This window comes from Scyliorhinus torazame, chromosome 17, assembly GCF_047496885.1.
Source record: "Scyliorhinus torazame isolate Kashiwa2021f chromosome 17, sScyTor2.1, whole genome shotgun sequence".
Classification (NCBI taxonomy): domain Eukaryota; kingdom Metazoa; phylum Chordata; class Chondrichthyes; order Carcharhiniformes; family Scyliorhinidae; genus Scyliorhinus; species Scyliorhinus torazame.
The window spans coordinates 40855569-40869615 of NC_092723.1; positions in this window are offsets into that span (position 1 = coordinate 40855569).

Below are 14047 nucleotides of genomic sequence, written 5' to 3' on the forward strand. Positions count from 1 at the left end.
CCCCCTCTCTCCCCCCCCCTCTCTCCCCCTCTCTCTCCCCCCTCTCTCTCTCCCCTCTCTCTCCCCCTCTCTCTCCCCTCCCCCATCCCCCCCTCCCCCCCTCCCCCCCCTCCCCCCTCCCCCCCTCCCCCCTCTCCCCCCCTCCCCCCCTCCCCCCCTCCCCCCTCCCCCCCTCCCCCCCTCCCCCCCCTCTCTCTCCCCCCCTCTCTCTCCCCCCCTCTCTCCCCCACCCTCTCTCCCCCCCCCCTCTCTCCCCCCCCCCTCTCTCCCCCCCCCTCTCTCTCTCCCCCCCCTCTCTCTCTCCCCCCCCTCTCTCTCTCCCCCCCCCCTCTCTCCCCCCCTCTCTCTCCCCCCCCCTCTCCCCCCCCCCTCTCTCCCCCCCCCTCTCTCCGCCCCCCTCTCTCCCCCCCCCCTCTCTCCCCCCCCCTCTCTCTCCCCCCCCTCTCTCTCCCCCCCTCTCTCTTCCCCCCCCCTCTCTTCCCCCCCCTCTCTTTCCCCCCCCCCTCTCTTTCCCCCCCCTCTTTCCCCCCCCTCTCTTTCCCCCCCCTCTCTTTCCCCCCCCTCTCTTTCCCCCCCCCTCTCTTTCCCCCCCCCTCTCTTTCCCCCCCCCTCTCTTCCCCCCCCCCTCTCTTCCCCCCCCCCCTCTCTTCCCCCCCCCTCTCTTTCCCCCCCCTCTCTTTCCCCCCCCTCTCTTCCCCCCCCCTCTCTTCCCCCCCCCCTCTCTTTCCCCCCCTCTCTTTCCCCCCCCTCTCTTTCCCCCCCCTCTCTTCCCCCCCCCTCTCTTCCCCCCCCCTCTCTTTCCCCCCCCCTCTCTTTCCCCCCCCCTCTCTTTCCCCCCCCCCTCTCTTCCCCCCCTCTCTTTCCCCCCCCCCTCTCTTTCCCCCCCCCTCTCTTTCCCCCCCCCTCTCTTTCCCCCCCCTCTCTTTCCCCCCCCTCTCTTTCCCCCCCCTCTCTTTCCCCCCCCTCTCTTTCCCCCCCCTCTCTTTCCCCCCCTCTCTTTCCCCCCCCTCTCTTTCCCCCCCCTCTTTTTCCCCCCCCTCTCTTCCCCCCCCTCTCTTCCCCCCCCCTCTCTTCCCCCCCCTCTCTTTCCCCCCCTCTCTTTCCCCCCCCTCTCTTTCCCCCCCCTCTCTTTCCCCCCCCCCTCTCTTCCCCCCCCCTCTCTCTTCCCCCCCCTCTCTTCCCCCCCCTCTCTTCCCCCCCTCTCTTCCCCCCCCCCTCTCTTCCCCCCCCCTCTCTTTCCCCCCCTCTCTCTTCCCCCCCCTCTCTCTTCCCCCCCCCTCTCTCTTCCCCCCCCCCTCTCTCTCCCCCCCCTCTCTCCCCCCCCCCCCTCCTCTCTCCCCCCCCTCCTCTCTCCTCCCCCCCTTCTCCCCTCCCCCCCTTCTCCCCTCCCCCCCTTCTCCCCTCCCCCCCTTCTCCCCTCCCCCCTTCTCCCCCTCCCCCCCCTTCTCCCCTCCCGTCCCCTCCTCCCCCCCCCCCCTTTTTGTCACTGCTAAACTGATGTATTTAAAAAGGAATGTATTATTGGACTCATCATAGCAGCATGGGTTCAATTCCCACACCGGCTGAGTTTATTCATAAAGACCCACATTCTCAACCTTGCCCCTCACCTGAGATGTGGGGATCCTCAGATTAAATCACCACCGGTCAGCTCTCCCCCCTCAAAGGGGAAAGCAGCCGTTGGTCAGCGGGGACTATGGTGATTTACTTTCCTTTATTGCGTTGAAGCTAGATATCTGTACACAGGACATAGAAATATTTAGAATCACAGAGACAAAACTTTTGAAAATCCTAAAGATTAAAAAAAATAGAACAACCAGTCTGCTGGAGCACTGAGATGCAGTCACACAGTAGAACAGCGTTAAGCTTGGCTACATCCCCCCACCCTTCCTCTACCCACTTCACTAAGATGCGATGAATCTCTGCCATGTTTCTGTGGACAGGTGCCAAGATGAAGCCAAGTGTCTCTCACAGCGGCAGTGAAAATCAGATGTGCATCATTACCATTCCACCTTCAGTGCTTGACACAAGAGTTGCAAAGGCAGTAGCCCAAGAGCCAGAGACAGGACTTCTCCGCAACCAATGATGTGAGAGATAAACAGGAGAAAAAAATATTGGGCCTAACCAGTTTATATTTCAACATCTGATCAAGCCTCATTATTACTTACTTGAGTGATACCTCAAGATACTTATTTTGGGAGTTAAAAAATCATTGAAACCAGGTTCCTTTTCATTTTATAATTTACACAGATGATGCACCTTAGCAGCATCGAAAACATAACTTGCAAGCCTATAATTGCAGCTCTGCTCCAGCGAACCATTCAGGCGGCACATCGCAAATCACCATTGCGACATTTCACATTCCAACGCCTAATGAACTACTTCAACTTTGTTTCCATCATTCACGATCGTTAGCATGGCATTAAAGGCAATTGAACCACACAGTTTATGCCAGAAAAGCATGCATGGTTGAAATGCTCTAGATTGAAAAACCTCCATGCTATTTTCATTTAGTTTTAAGATTTGTTGAACTTGTTATTACATATGTATAAAGATATTCACTTTTAAGGTCATATTGGATTTGGTACTGGGTAATGAACCAGGACACGTGTTAGATTTGGAGGTAGGTGACAACTTTGGTGATAGTGACCACAATTCGATTATGTTTACTTTAGTGATGGAAAGGGATAGGTATATACCGCAGGGCAAGAGTTATATCTGGGGGAAAGGCAATTATGATGCGATGAGGCAAGACTTAGGATGCATCGGATGGAGAGGAAAACTACAGGGGATGAGCACAATGGAAATGTGGAGCATGTTCAAGGAACAGCTACTGCGTGTCCTTGATAAGTATGTACCTGTCAGGCAGGGAGGAAATGGTCGAGCGAGAGAACCGTGGTTTACTAAAGCAGTTGAACACTTGTCAAGAGGAAGAAGGAGGCTTATGTAAATATGAGACGTGAAGGTTCAGTTAGGGCGCTCGAGAGTTACAAGTTAGCTAGGAAGGACCTAAAGAGAGAGCTAAGAAGAGCCAGGAGGAGACATGAGGGGTGACGTTCTCCGACCCCCCGCCGGGTCGGAGAATCGCCGGGGGCTGGCGTGAATCCCGCCCCCGCCGGTTGCCGAAGTCTCCGGCACCGGATATTCGGCGGGAGCGGGAATCGTGCCGCGCCAGTTGGCGGGCCCCCCCCCCGCTCGATTCTCCGGCCCGGATGGGCCGAAGTCCCGCCGATAAATTGCCTGTCCCGCCGGCGTAAATTAAATCACCTACCTTACCGGCGGGACAAGGCGGCGTGGGCGGGCTCCGGGTTCCTGGGGGGGGCGTGTGGCGATCTGACCCCGGGAGGTGCCCCCACGGTGGCCTGGCCCACGATCGGAGCCCACCGATCCGCGGGCGGGCCTGTGCCGTGGGGGCACTCTTTCCCTTCCGCCTCCGCCACGGTCTCCACCATGGCGGAGGCGGAAGAGACTCCCTCCACTGCGCATGCGTGGGAAACTGTCAGCGGCCGCCCGGAGATGTCATTTCTGCGCCAGCTGGCGGGGCACCAAAGGCCGTTTCCGCCAGCTGGCAGGGCGGAAATTCCTCCGGCGTTGGCCTAGCCCCTCAATGTTGGGGCTTGGCCCCCAAAGGTGTGGAGCATTCCGCACCTTTGGGGCGGCGCGATGCCAGTCTGATTGGCGCCGTTTTGGGCGCCAGTCGGCGGACATCGCGCCGTTTCGGGAGAATTTCGCCCGAGAAGTTTTTGGCAGGTAGGATCAAGGATAACCCTAAAGCTTTCTATAGATATGTCAGGAATAAAAGAATGACTAGGGCAAGAGTAGGGCCAGTCAAGGACAGTAGAGGGAAGTTGTGCGTGGAGTCTGAGGAGATAGGAGAGGTGCTAAATGAATATTTTTCGTCAGTAGTCACACAGGAAAAGGGCAATGTTGTTGAGGAGAATACTGAGATGCAGGCTACTAGACTAGAAGGGCTTGAGGTTCATAAGGAGGAGGTGTTAGCAATTCTGGAAAGTGTGAAAATAGATAAGTCCCCTGGGCCGGATGGGCTTTGTCCTAGGATTCTCTGGGAAGCTAGGGAGGAGATTGCTGAGTCTTTGGCTTTGATCTTTAAGTCATCTTTGTCTACAGGAATAGTGCCAGAAGACTGGAGGATAGCAAATGTTGTCCCCTTGTTCAAGAAGGGGAGTAGAGACAACCCCGGTAACTATAGACCAGTGAGCCTTACTTCTGTTGTGGGCAAAGCCTTGGAAAGGTTTATAAGAGATAGGATGTATAATCATCTGGAAAGGAATAATTTGATTAGAGATAGTCAACACGGTTTTGTGAAGGGTAGGTCGTGCCTCACAAACCTTATTGAGTTCTTTGAGAAGGTGACCAAGCAGGTGGATGAGGGTAATGCAGTTGATGTGGTGTATATGGATTTCAGTAAAGCGTTTGAGAAGGTTCTCCGCGGTAGGCTATTGCAGAAAATATGGAGGCATGGGATTCAGGGTGATTTAGCAGTTTGGATCAGAAATTGGCTAGCTGGAAGAAGACAAAGGGTGATGGTTGATGGGAAATGTTCAGACTGGAGTCCAGTTACTAGTGGTGTACCACAAGGATCTGTTTTGGGGCCACTGCTGTTTGTCATTTTTATAAATGACCTGGAGGAGGGCGTAGAAGGATGGGTGAGTAAATTTGCAGATGACACTAAAGTCGGTGGCGTTGTGGACAGTGCGGAAGGATGTTACAGATTACAGAGGGACATAGATAAGCTGCAGAGCTGGTCTGAGAGGTGGCAAATGGAAGCATGTGGAAGCATTGGAAAGGGTGCAGAGGAGATTTACCAGAATGTTGCCTGGTCTGGAGGGAAGATCTTATGAGGGAAGGCTGAGGGACTTGAGGCTGTTTTCGTTTGAGAGAAGAAGGTTAAGAGGTGACTTAATTGAGGCATACAAGATGATCAGAGGATTAGATAGGGTGGACAGTGAGAGACTTTTTCCTCAGATGGAGGACCACAGCGGCCGACGTGGAAGAATAGAGCGCCCCAGGGCACAGGCCCGCACGCGGATCAGTGGGCCCCGATCACGGGCCAGGCCATCTTGGGGGCACCCCCCCCCCCCCCCCGGGGCCAGATCCCCCCGCACCCTCCCGAGGACCCCGGAGGCCGCCCGCGCAGCCAGGTCCTGCCGGTAAGTACCTACTCTAATTTATGCCGGCGGGACCGGCCAAAAATGGGCGGCCACTCAGCCCATCGCGGGCCGGAGAATCGCCGGGGGGCCGCTGCTAGCGGCCGCCGACCGGCGCGGCGCGATTCCCGCCCCCGCCAAATCCCCGGCACCAGAGAATTCGGCAGCAGGCTGGGGCGAGATTCAGGCTGCCCCCCGGCAGGGGGTCGGAGAATCCTGCCCATTCAAATCCTACTGTCCAATTCCCAATTCCAGGGATGGGATGGGGTTGGGGGCCTAATCTCTTACCCTGGTGGGAGTTTTTCAGATGTGGGTGAGGGAAAGGCAGAAAAAGATTCGTACATTGGGCTTGGAAGAGGGCTGAGAAACCTCTTAGTTTCTTCACTGAGCATTCCTCCCCTCTCTTCAGCTTTAAAGACATTTACATTTATTCATGGGATGCGGGCATTGCTTGATGGACTAACATTTATTATCCATCCCTAATTGTCCTTGAGAAGGTGGGGGTGAGCTTCCGTCTTGAACCACTACAGTCCATGTGGTGTAGGTAAATCCATAGTGCTGTTAGAGAGGGAACTCTAGGATTTTAAACCAGAGACAGTGAAGGGACAGCGATATATTTCCAAATCAGGATGGTTTGTGGTTGGAAGGGAGCTTGTAGGTGGTGGTGTTCCCATGCATTTGCTGCCCTCTTCCTTTTAGGTGGTAGCGACTGCTTGTTTGGAAGGTGCTGTCAAAGAGCCTTGGCGATTTTCTGCAGTGCGCCATGCAGATGGTACACGCTGCTGCCTCTGTGCGGCAGTGGTGGAGGGAGTGAATGTTGAAAGTGGCAGAATGGGTGCCAATCAAGCAGGCTAATTGGTCTTTGATGGTCTTGAGGTTCTTAAGGCAGCATGGTAGCATAGTGGTTAGCACTGTGGCTTCACAGCGCCACAGTCCCAGGTTCGATTCCCTGCTGGGTCACTGTCTGTGCGGAGTCTGCACATCCTCCCCATGTGTGCGTGGGTTTCCTCCGGGTGCTCCGGTTTCCTCCCACAGTCCAAAGATGTGCAGGTTAGGTGGATTGGCCAAGTTAAATTGCCCTTAGTGTCCAAAAGGGTTAGGAGGGGTTGTTGGGTTAGGGGGATAGGGTGGAAGTGAGGGCTTAAGTGGGTCGGTGCAGACTCGATGAGCCGAATGGCCTCCTTCTGCACTGTATGTTCTATGTTCTTGAATGTTGTTGGAGCTGCACTCATCCAGACAAGTGGAGAGTATTTCACCACACTCCTGACTTGTGCCATGTGGATGGTGGACAGGATATGGGGAGTCGGGGTGAGTTACTCGCCGCACGATTCCTAGCCTCTGACCTGCTCTTGTAGCCACAGTATTTATATTGCTTGTTCGGTTCAGCTTCTAGTCAATGGTAATCCCCATGATATTGATAGTGGAGGATTCAATGATGGTAATGCCATTGATAGTCAAGGGGCTAAAGTTAGGTTCGCTCTTGTTAGAGATGGTCTTTTCCTGACATTTGTGTGGCACAAATGTTATTTGCCACTTATCTGCCCAAGCCTGGGCCTTGCTGCATATGGGCATGGACTGCTTCAGTGACTGAGGAGTCACGAATGATGTTGAACGTTGTACATTCGTCAGCGAACATTCCAACTGCTGTCCTTATGATGGAAGGAAGGTCATTGATGAAGCCATTGAAAATGGTTGGGCCTAGGAGACTACTCTGGGGAACTCCTGCAATGATGTCCTGGAGCTGTGATGATTGACCTCCAACAATCACAACCATCTTCCTTTGTGCTAGGTATGTCTCCAACCAGTGGAGAGGTTTCTCCCTGATTCCCATTGACTCCAGTTTTGCCTTGGCTCCTTGATGCAACACTCTGTCAAATGCTGCCTTGATGTCAAGGGCAGTCACTCTCACCTTACCTCTGGCATTCAGCTCTTACATCCAAGGCTGTGATGAAGTCAGGAGCTGCGTGACCCTGATGAAACCAAAATTGAGCATCAGTGAGCAGGTTATCGTTGAGTAAGTACTGCTTGATAGCACTGTTGGTGATCAGTTTCCTGATGATTGACTTATACAGATGGAGCAGTATATGCCCGAGTTGGATTTACCCTGCATTTTGTGGACAGAACATACCTGGGCAACTTTCAACACCCTCGGGTCGATGCCAGTGTTGTTGTTGTACTGGAACATCTTGGTTAGGAGCGTGGCAATTTCTGGAGCACAATTTTTCAATACTATTGCCGGAATATTGGCAGGGCCCATAGCCTTTGCAGCATCCAGTCCCTTCAGCCATTTCTTGCTGTCACATGGAGAGAATCAAATTAGTTGAGGACTGGCACCTGTGATGCTGTGACCTCAGGAGGAGGCCGAGATAAATCACCCATGTGACACTTCTGGCTGAAGATTATTGCAAATGTTTCAGGTTGGTCATTTGCACAGATGTGCTGGGCTCCCCCATCATTGAGGATCGGGGTATTTATGGATTCATCTCCTGCAGTGAGTTTTTAATTGTCCATCACCATTCACGACTGGATGTGGCAAGACTGCAGAGTTTATATCTGATCCTTTGGTTGTGGAATTGTCCTGTCAATCTATCGCATGCTGCTTCTGCTGTTTGGCATGCAAGTAGGCCTCTGCTATATCTTCATCAGATTGACACCTCATTTTTAGGTATGCCTTGGCTGCTCCTGACGTGCGCTCTTGCACTCTTCATTGGACCAGGGTAGATTCCCTGGTTTTGTGGTAATGGCAGAGTGGGGGATTTGCGAGGCCATGAGGTTACAGATTGTGTTTGAATACAATTCTGCTGCTGGTGATGGCCCGTAACCCCTCATCGATGCCCAGTTTTGAGCTGCTTGACCAGTTCTAAATTTATCCCATCTAGCACCGTGGTTGTACTACATGGTGGAAGGTATCCTCAATGTTAAAGGTCTATGCAGTGAGTCACACCTACTGATACTGAACGGACAGAGGCATCGGCAGCAGGATGGTGAGGATGAGGTCAAGAATGTTTCTCCCTCTTTTTGGTTGCCATATCCCGTGCCGCAGACCCAGTCTAACAGCAAAGTCTTTTAGGACTCAGCCAGCTCAGTCAGTAGTGGTGCTACTGAGCCACCCTTGGCAAAGACATTGAAGTCCCCACCCAGAGTCCATTCTGCACTCTTGCCCTCGCAGTCTTTTTCAGTGCTTTCGCCAGGGGTGTTCCACATGGAGTGCTGTGGTACATGGTTATCAGCGGGAGGTTTTCTTGCCCATGAGATCTCATGGGGCCTGGAGTCGATGTTGAGGACTCCTTTCCGACTGTATACCATTGTGCCCTACCTTCAGTGACATTACCACTTCACCACTACCTCACCACTGGTTTAAACCTGGAAGCTGGGTTAAATACGAGACACAAGGCCTCATTATAATAGTTACATTGACAAACCGCCTCCTGGGAATAAGTTGGCCTGTCCCCCATCCTGGTTATGAAGACCCTGGAGACCCGAGTAGGTAAGTAAACATTAGTTTATTTAACGTCAAAGGAAATGGCCGCTACAGTGGCATACAAATAAGTGTTGGGACGGCCGTCCATGTCTGGGCCAATTTTTATATCGTTGAGTAAGGAGCCTCAGCTGGGGCAGCCTTCACAGGCTAACAGGGAAGCTCATACTCCACCTGTCCTGCGGGGAGATCAATTAGGGTATCCCACTAGGCCTCATGAGGGTTATTACACTGTCTCTGCTAAAACTGCTAGTGGGGCAGGCTGGAAACAGGATAGTGTCAAGTCAGAGATTTAAAAAATGTTAATATTCTACCTGACCCAACCCTCCCATTTTGGGGGTTAAAATTACCCCCTTTATTTTCTATGCACCGTTAAACTTGTTTATAAGTTTCATCCAATTAACTATAGGTTGCCTGGCTCTTCATGGAGCCCTCAACCTTCAATTAGAATCAAGGGAACACACCTATAATTAGACGTATGTTTCTGGCTCCATTTAAACCATCTTGTTCATTGAAATATTTTATAATGGATTTTATCCTTTGGCTTGGAGGCTGCATTGTATAATAAAAAAATAAATCTTTCCTCACTTAATGCTTCAAGGAAACAAAAGAATGGCGTATTCTGATCATAAGTCGAATTCAGCATAGTTGTATTAATGCCAGAAGTCGGCACTTGGTCCCTACAGTGGGACAATAAATGAGCCACTGGAGCTTATACTTCAAGACAGGCCATCAGAAAAATAATGTAATGGGTGATGGGAATGAAATAAGAATTGTAGCCTTATATTTCACCTCAATTTGCACTAAGTTACTTGACTCTGCTACAGCGCAGCAGTGGTGGTATGAACAATAACTTTTGCAAAAGAGGGAAAGAAAAATGAGAATGAAGTGACTATTTTCAATTCTGCAGCTTTTGTTTTCTCAGACCTCATGCAGTTGCCCGGTTATTGTAATTGTTATTTAGACAATACCACATACAAGATTTTCGGTCAATTTAATAACTCGAGCAGGATGCCATTTAATGGCTCTGTGTTTCCAAGGATAACAATAGGCAATTTCATTAGGCCTGGAGTTTGTGTTCTGACGCATAGCATGTATCCACTCTGAAAGTTCAACTGCTACTTAAAAACAGCAATAAGCACATCACTCAATTTAACCATGGGCCAGTTTGAGATTATTTAAAATTACAGTTTACATCTTTACAGAACAGGTGGGTTAAATATATACCCATTTCCTGCAGCTTTTCTTTTTGTTTTACTAATTGTCTTTAATGATTGACAGCAGTATAATAAGGAAAACTACAGAGCACAGTGGAAGACGTGAGGTCTGGTTGGTATGTGAGATTAATGTTTTATCAATTTGGCTGCGTTTTAGGATAGTAATGTAAGTTATGCAATATAAGTAAAGTAGTTAAGTACAAATGTAAATTATATTAGTAATGTAAGTTAGGAAATAAAGGAATGTAGTTAAGTATAACTGCGGTAATATAAGTTATGATAGTAATGATAGGTACAAATTTACCCCTTACAGGTTGATAATTCAAAAATTGACTTCCTTATCCAATATATTTCCTGAAATACAAGTAGCAAGAGGGACATCAAAAATTATTTTTAGAACTGCCAAGAACCACCTTCACTCAAACAGAAAATAAACTTTGGCCAAATGTTGGATTGTAAAATTTACTATTTTCAACAACGTCCCTGACATTTTTCACCTTATTCTCAGAAGTGAATTCAAATCATTTCTCACATGCTTGATTTTTTTTTGGTTCTTGAAAATAAGTGAAATTGTTTTACATTCCCCGATTTTTTAAATTTCTTACGGATATTTAATTTTGTCACATCTCTCTCTTTTAATTGGAAAAGCTGTGCGAGGGTTGTCCAGAGGCCTTCAATAACTTTCAACCTTGCTTAATTATCAGAAGATAAAGTGTATACAAGCATACTGGTATTAAAGTACGGAATAAGAGCAGGCCACTTGGTCCATCGTGTGCATCCTTTCACAGACACCTTATCATTCATCTAACCATGGATCCTGCCAAACTCTGGTGGCATGGTAGCACAGTGGTTAGCACTGTTGCTTCACAGCGCCAGGGTCCCAGGTTCGATTCCCAGCCTAGGTCCCTTCTGTGCGGAGTCTGCACACTCTCCCCATGCTGAGTGGGTTTCCTCCGGGTGCTCCGGTTTCCTCCCACAAGTCCCCAAAGACGTGCTTGTTAGGTGAATTGGACATTCTGAATTCTCACTCCGTGTACCCAAACAGGCGCTGGAGTGTGGAGACTATGGGATTTTCACAGTAACTTCATTGTGGTGTTAATGTGAGCCTACTTGTGACAATGAAGATTACTAAAAAACCTACTGAGTTTTCTGAAGAAAATAACACTTAAAATGTCTCCGCTTCCCTCAGAGAGGTCAGGCCTAACTCCTGGATGTTTAACATTAGTTAGTTTGTCACCCACACTTTGAAATTTGACTAACTACATTCCAAAGGTAATATACACTTACAACCACAGTAAATGAACCATCTGGACTTGATTGAAACTCAGAAGATCCTGAGTCATCTCGACAGGGTAGCTGTGGAGAGGATATTTTCTCTTGGTGAAGAATCTAGAACTAGGGGGGTCACTATTTAAAAATAAGGGGTTGCCCATTTTAAATGGAGATAAGGCAAAATATTTTCTCTCTGAGGGATATGAGTCTTTGGAACCTTGGGCAAGATTTTCTGCTTGCCGACGTCGATTTCACAATCGGCGATGGGGCGGAGAATCCCTTTTTACAACGAATCGGAAGCGGTGCCTGTTTTCGGATGTTCCGCCCTCTCCAAAATGGCATCATCGAGGAGCACACCACATGCCGTTAGGACGGTCTCAGGACATTACCTGAAGGCCCCCCCCTGATGCTCCGCTCCAATAGGCAGAGTTCCTGACCCACGGGGCCCCTGTGTGGTCACAACGATTGGGAACCTGGTGTGGCGGCTGCAGACTGTGTCCAGCGTCGGCACAGTTGGACAGGAGCCGTGCTGCTGGCCGGGGGACTTTGGCGTGGGCTGGAGGGGGATGGTCTGAGGGTGGCAAAGGGCTGTCCAGGTGGGCACTCTCTGGCAGGTCGGGTCCGCGCACAGGCGGCGCCATGTTGTACAGCGCGACCGCTGCCATGGATCCCGCAATTCTCCAGCCGTTTATATCGGGAAGGCCTGCTAGCCCCTCACCGGTCGGAAAATCGGTGCTGGGGCTTCGCTGATTTTTCCCACATAAAACGCCACGGATCCTCCGGACATAGCCCCAAAATTGGAGAATCCAGCCCTCTATTCCTGAATAAGTAATGGAAGCAGAGCTTTTGAATATTTTAAGGCAGAGATGAATAGATTCCTGGTAAGCAATGAGGTGATAGATTAGTGGGAGTAGGCGGGATGGTGGTTTGAGGTTGTATCAGATCAGTCATGGTCTTCTTAAGTGGCAGAGTTAGCTAGTGGGCTGCACGGCCTGCTCCTGCTCTTTGTTCACACATATTGCACAGTCTAAGATCATCCAAGCCTACTCCTACATATTTACTTCTGAACTTGAACAGCTATCCAATTCTATTTATGATTTAATCGACATTAAAAAGAAAGTTATGGCTCAGAATCTATTTCACATGTCTTAGTGACTCAATGGGAATAGATGTTAATTTTGTTCTCAGGCTTGGTTAAAATAACCCATCAGAAATTGGAATTATGTATCCTTCAGTCATATTCAATTTGCTTGATTAACCCAGCTGATAATAGCATCACTTTTTAAAAGGAAAGGCTATTAATCTCAAACAAATCAATCCCATTTTCAGAGATCAAATTATGTTGCCAACTTTTCACAGTCTCTCTCCAGAAATGCATGCAATTTCTACTCAACTGTTTAATTCAATGGTGTTCTCTGACATTGACTGAAACTCCAGTGAATAGTGAATACTTTTATAGAATCTTCTACTTGGTGCCTGAGAGTATTACTAAACTCAGTTAATGGACTGAAACCAGATCAGAGTTTTAATCCTTACAAATCCAGCCGTGACTTTGGGCCAAATCCTGCCAAATTAGAATAAGTTTTGTAAACCTCTGATCAGTGTTGACTAAACTGCTGCTTCTAGAGCTTATTTCGTGGTCTGGAGTCTTTATCAGCAATGAAAGGAGATGGGGAGAAATTCTCTGTTTGAGAGACCTGGGGCGGAATTCCCTGTTAATGGGGCTATGTCCCCAGGCCCACGGAAAAACGGGCGCGAATTACTCTGGTCTTTCCTGGAGAAAGTCCAGAGTGATTCTCCGTTTTGAAGGGGGCTTGCAGGGTCCCGGAGTGCTCCACGCAGCTCCGGCTGCCGATACGGGGCCCTGCACTTCTGGCCGCGGTCCCCGCATGTGCGCACAGGCCGCACGCAACATGGCGGACCAACACAGCAAGCCAGCCCCCACAGTATGGGCCCCCCCCAGATCAAACGCGCCCACCGATCGGTGGCCCCCAATCGGAACCCTGGCCGTCCTGGAGCCCCCCATCTCCCGGTGGCGGATCCCCCCATGAGTATTAACCTTGGGGTTCAATACTTGGGGTTATGCTTCCAAAGAGTTAACAGTTTGGCGTCAATCAGTGACACTCTCATGAACTGCAATGCAGACTAAATTGGCTTGTCAAGGAAGGGTCAGGCAGCTGATTAGGCAACTAGTTTACCCTTGTGGCAGGCAAGATACACCTGATTAATGTAAAGACTGCAATTTGGAGCCAACCTCATCCTTAGAGGGCATTGTCATTCCCCCAGCTCACATGGGCTGCAAATGAAATGAATGACCAGCCAGCCCCCTGACAGCCAGGCCTCCATAACCAGTGGCCTTGACTTCCAGACATCTCATGCCCTCAGACCTGAGTGTGGGGTTCATTCTCACTGCACTCACCCTCCCCCCATGTGAGGGGCTTCATTCCTCTCCAGGCTGGGAACCATCCCTTGTCAGAGGCCCCTACTCTGCCCATGCAGCTTGGCATTTAATGGGATCCCACCCAGGGAACACACAGTTGCCCCCTGTGCTGACCCTGTGGATTCACCTGCTCCAACCCACTTTCCAGCTGCCAGTCTCGAATGGCAATCCCTCAGTGGTGATACCGCCTTAAGCCCAGCAAGGAGGACACGGGAAGAGACTAACCCTGACCCGAGTTGCACTTATGGGGGTCCCCAGCATCTGCTCTGATACCTCCTCTGCAATTGGCACACTGGAGGATGATGGCGACCTGAGCGCTCACCTCTGATATCCCCAATGTGTGGGGCTGATCTCCTGGGTGGCCGGTGAGCTGGTCAGGTTTTTGTTTTTATACAGCTGTCAGAGGGCAGCACGGTAGCATTGTGGATAGCACAATTGCTTCACAGCTCCAGGGTCCCAAGTTCGATTCCGGCTT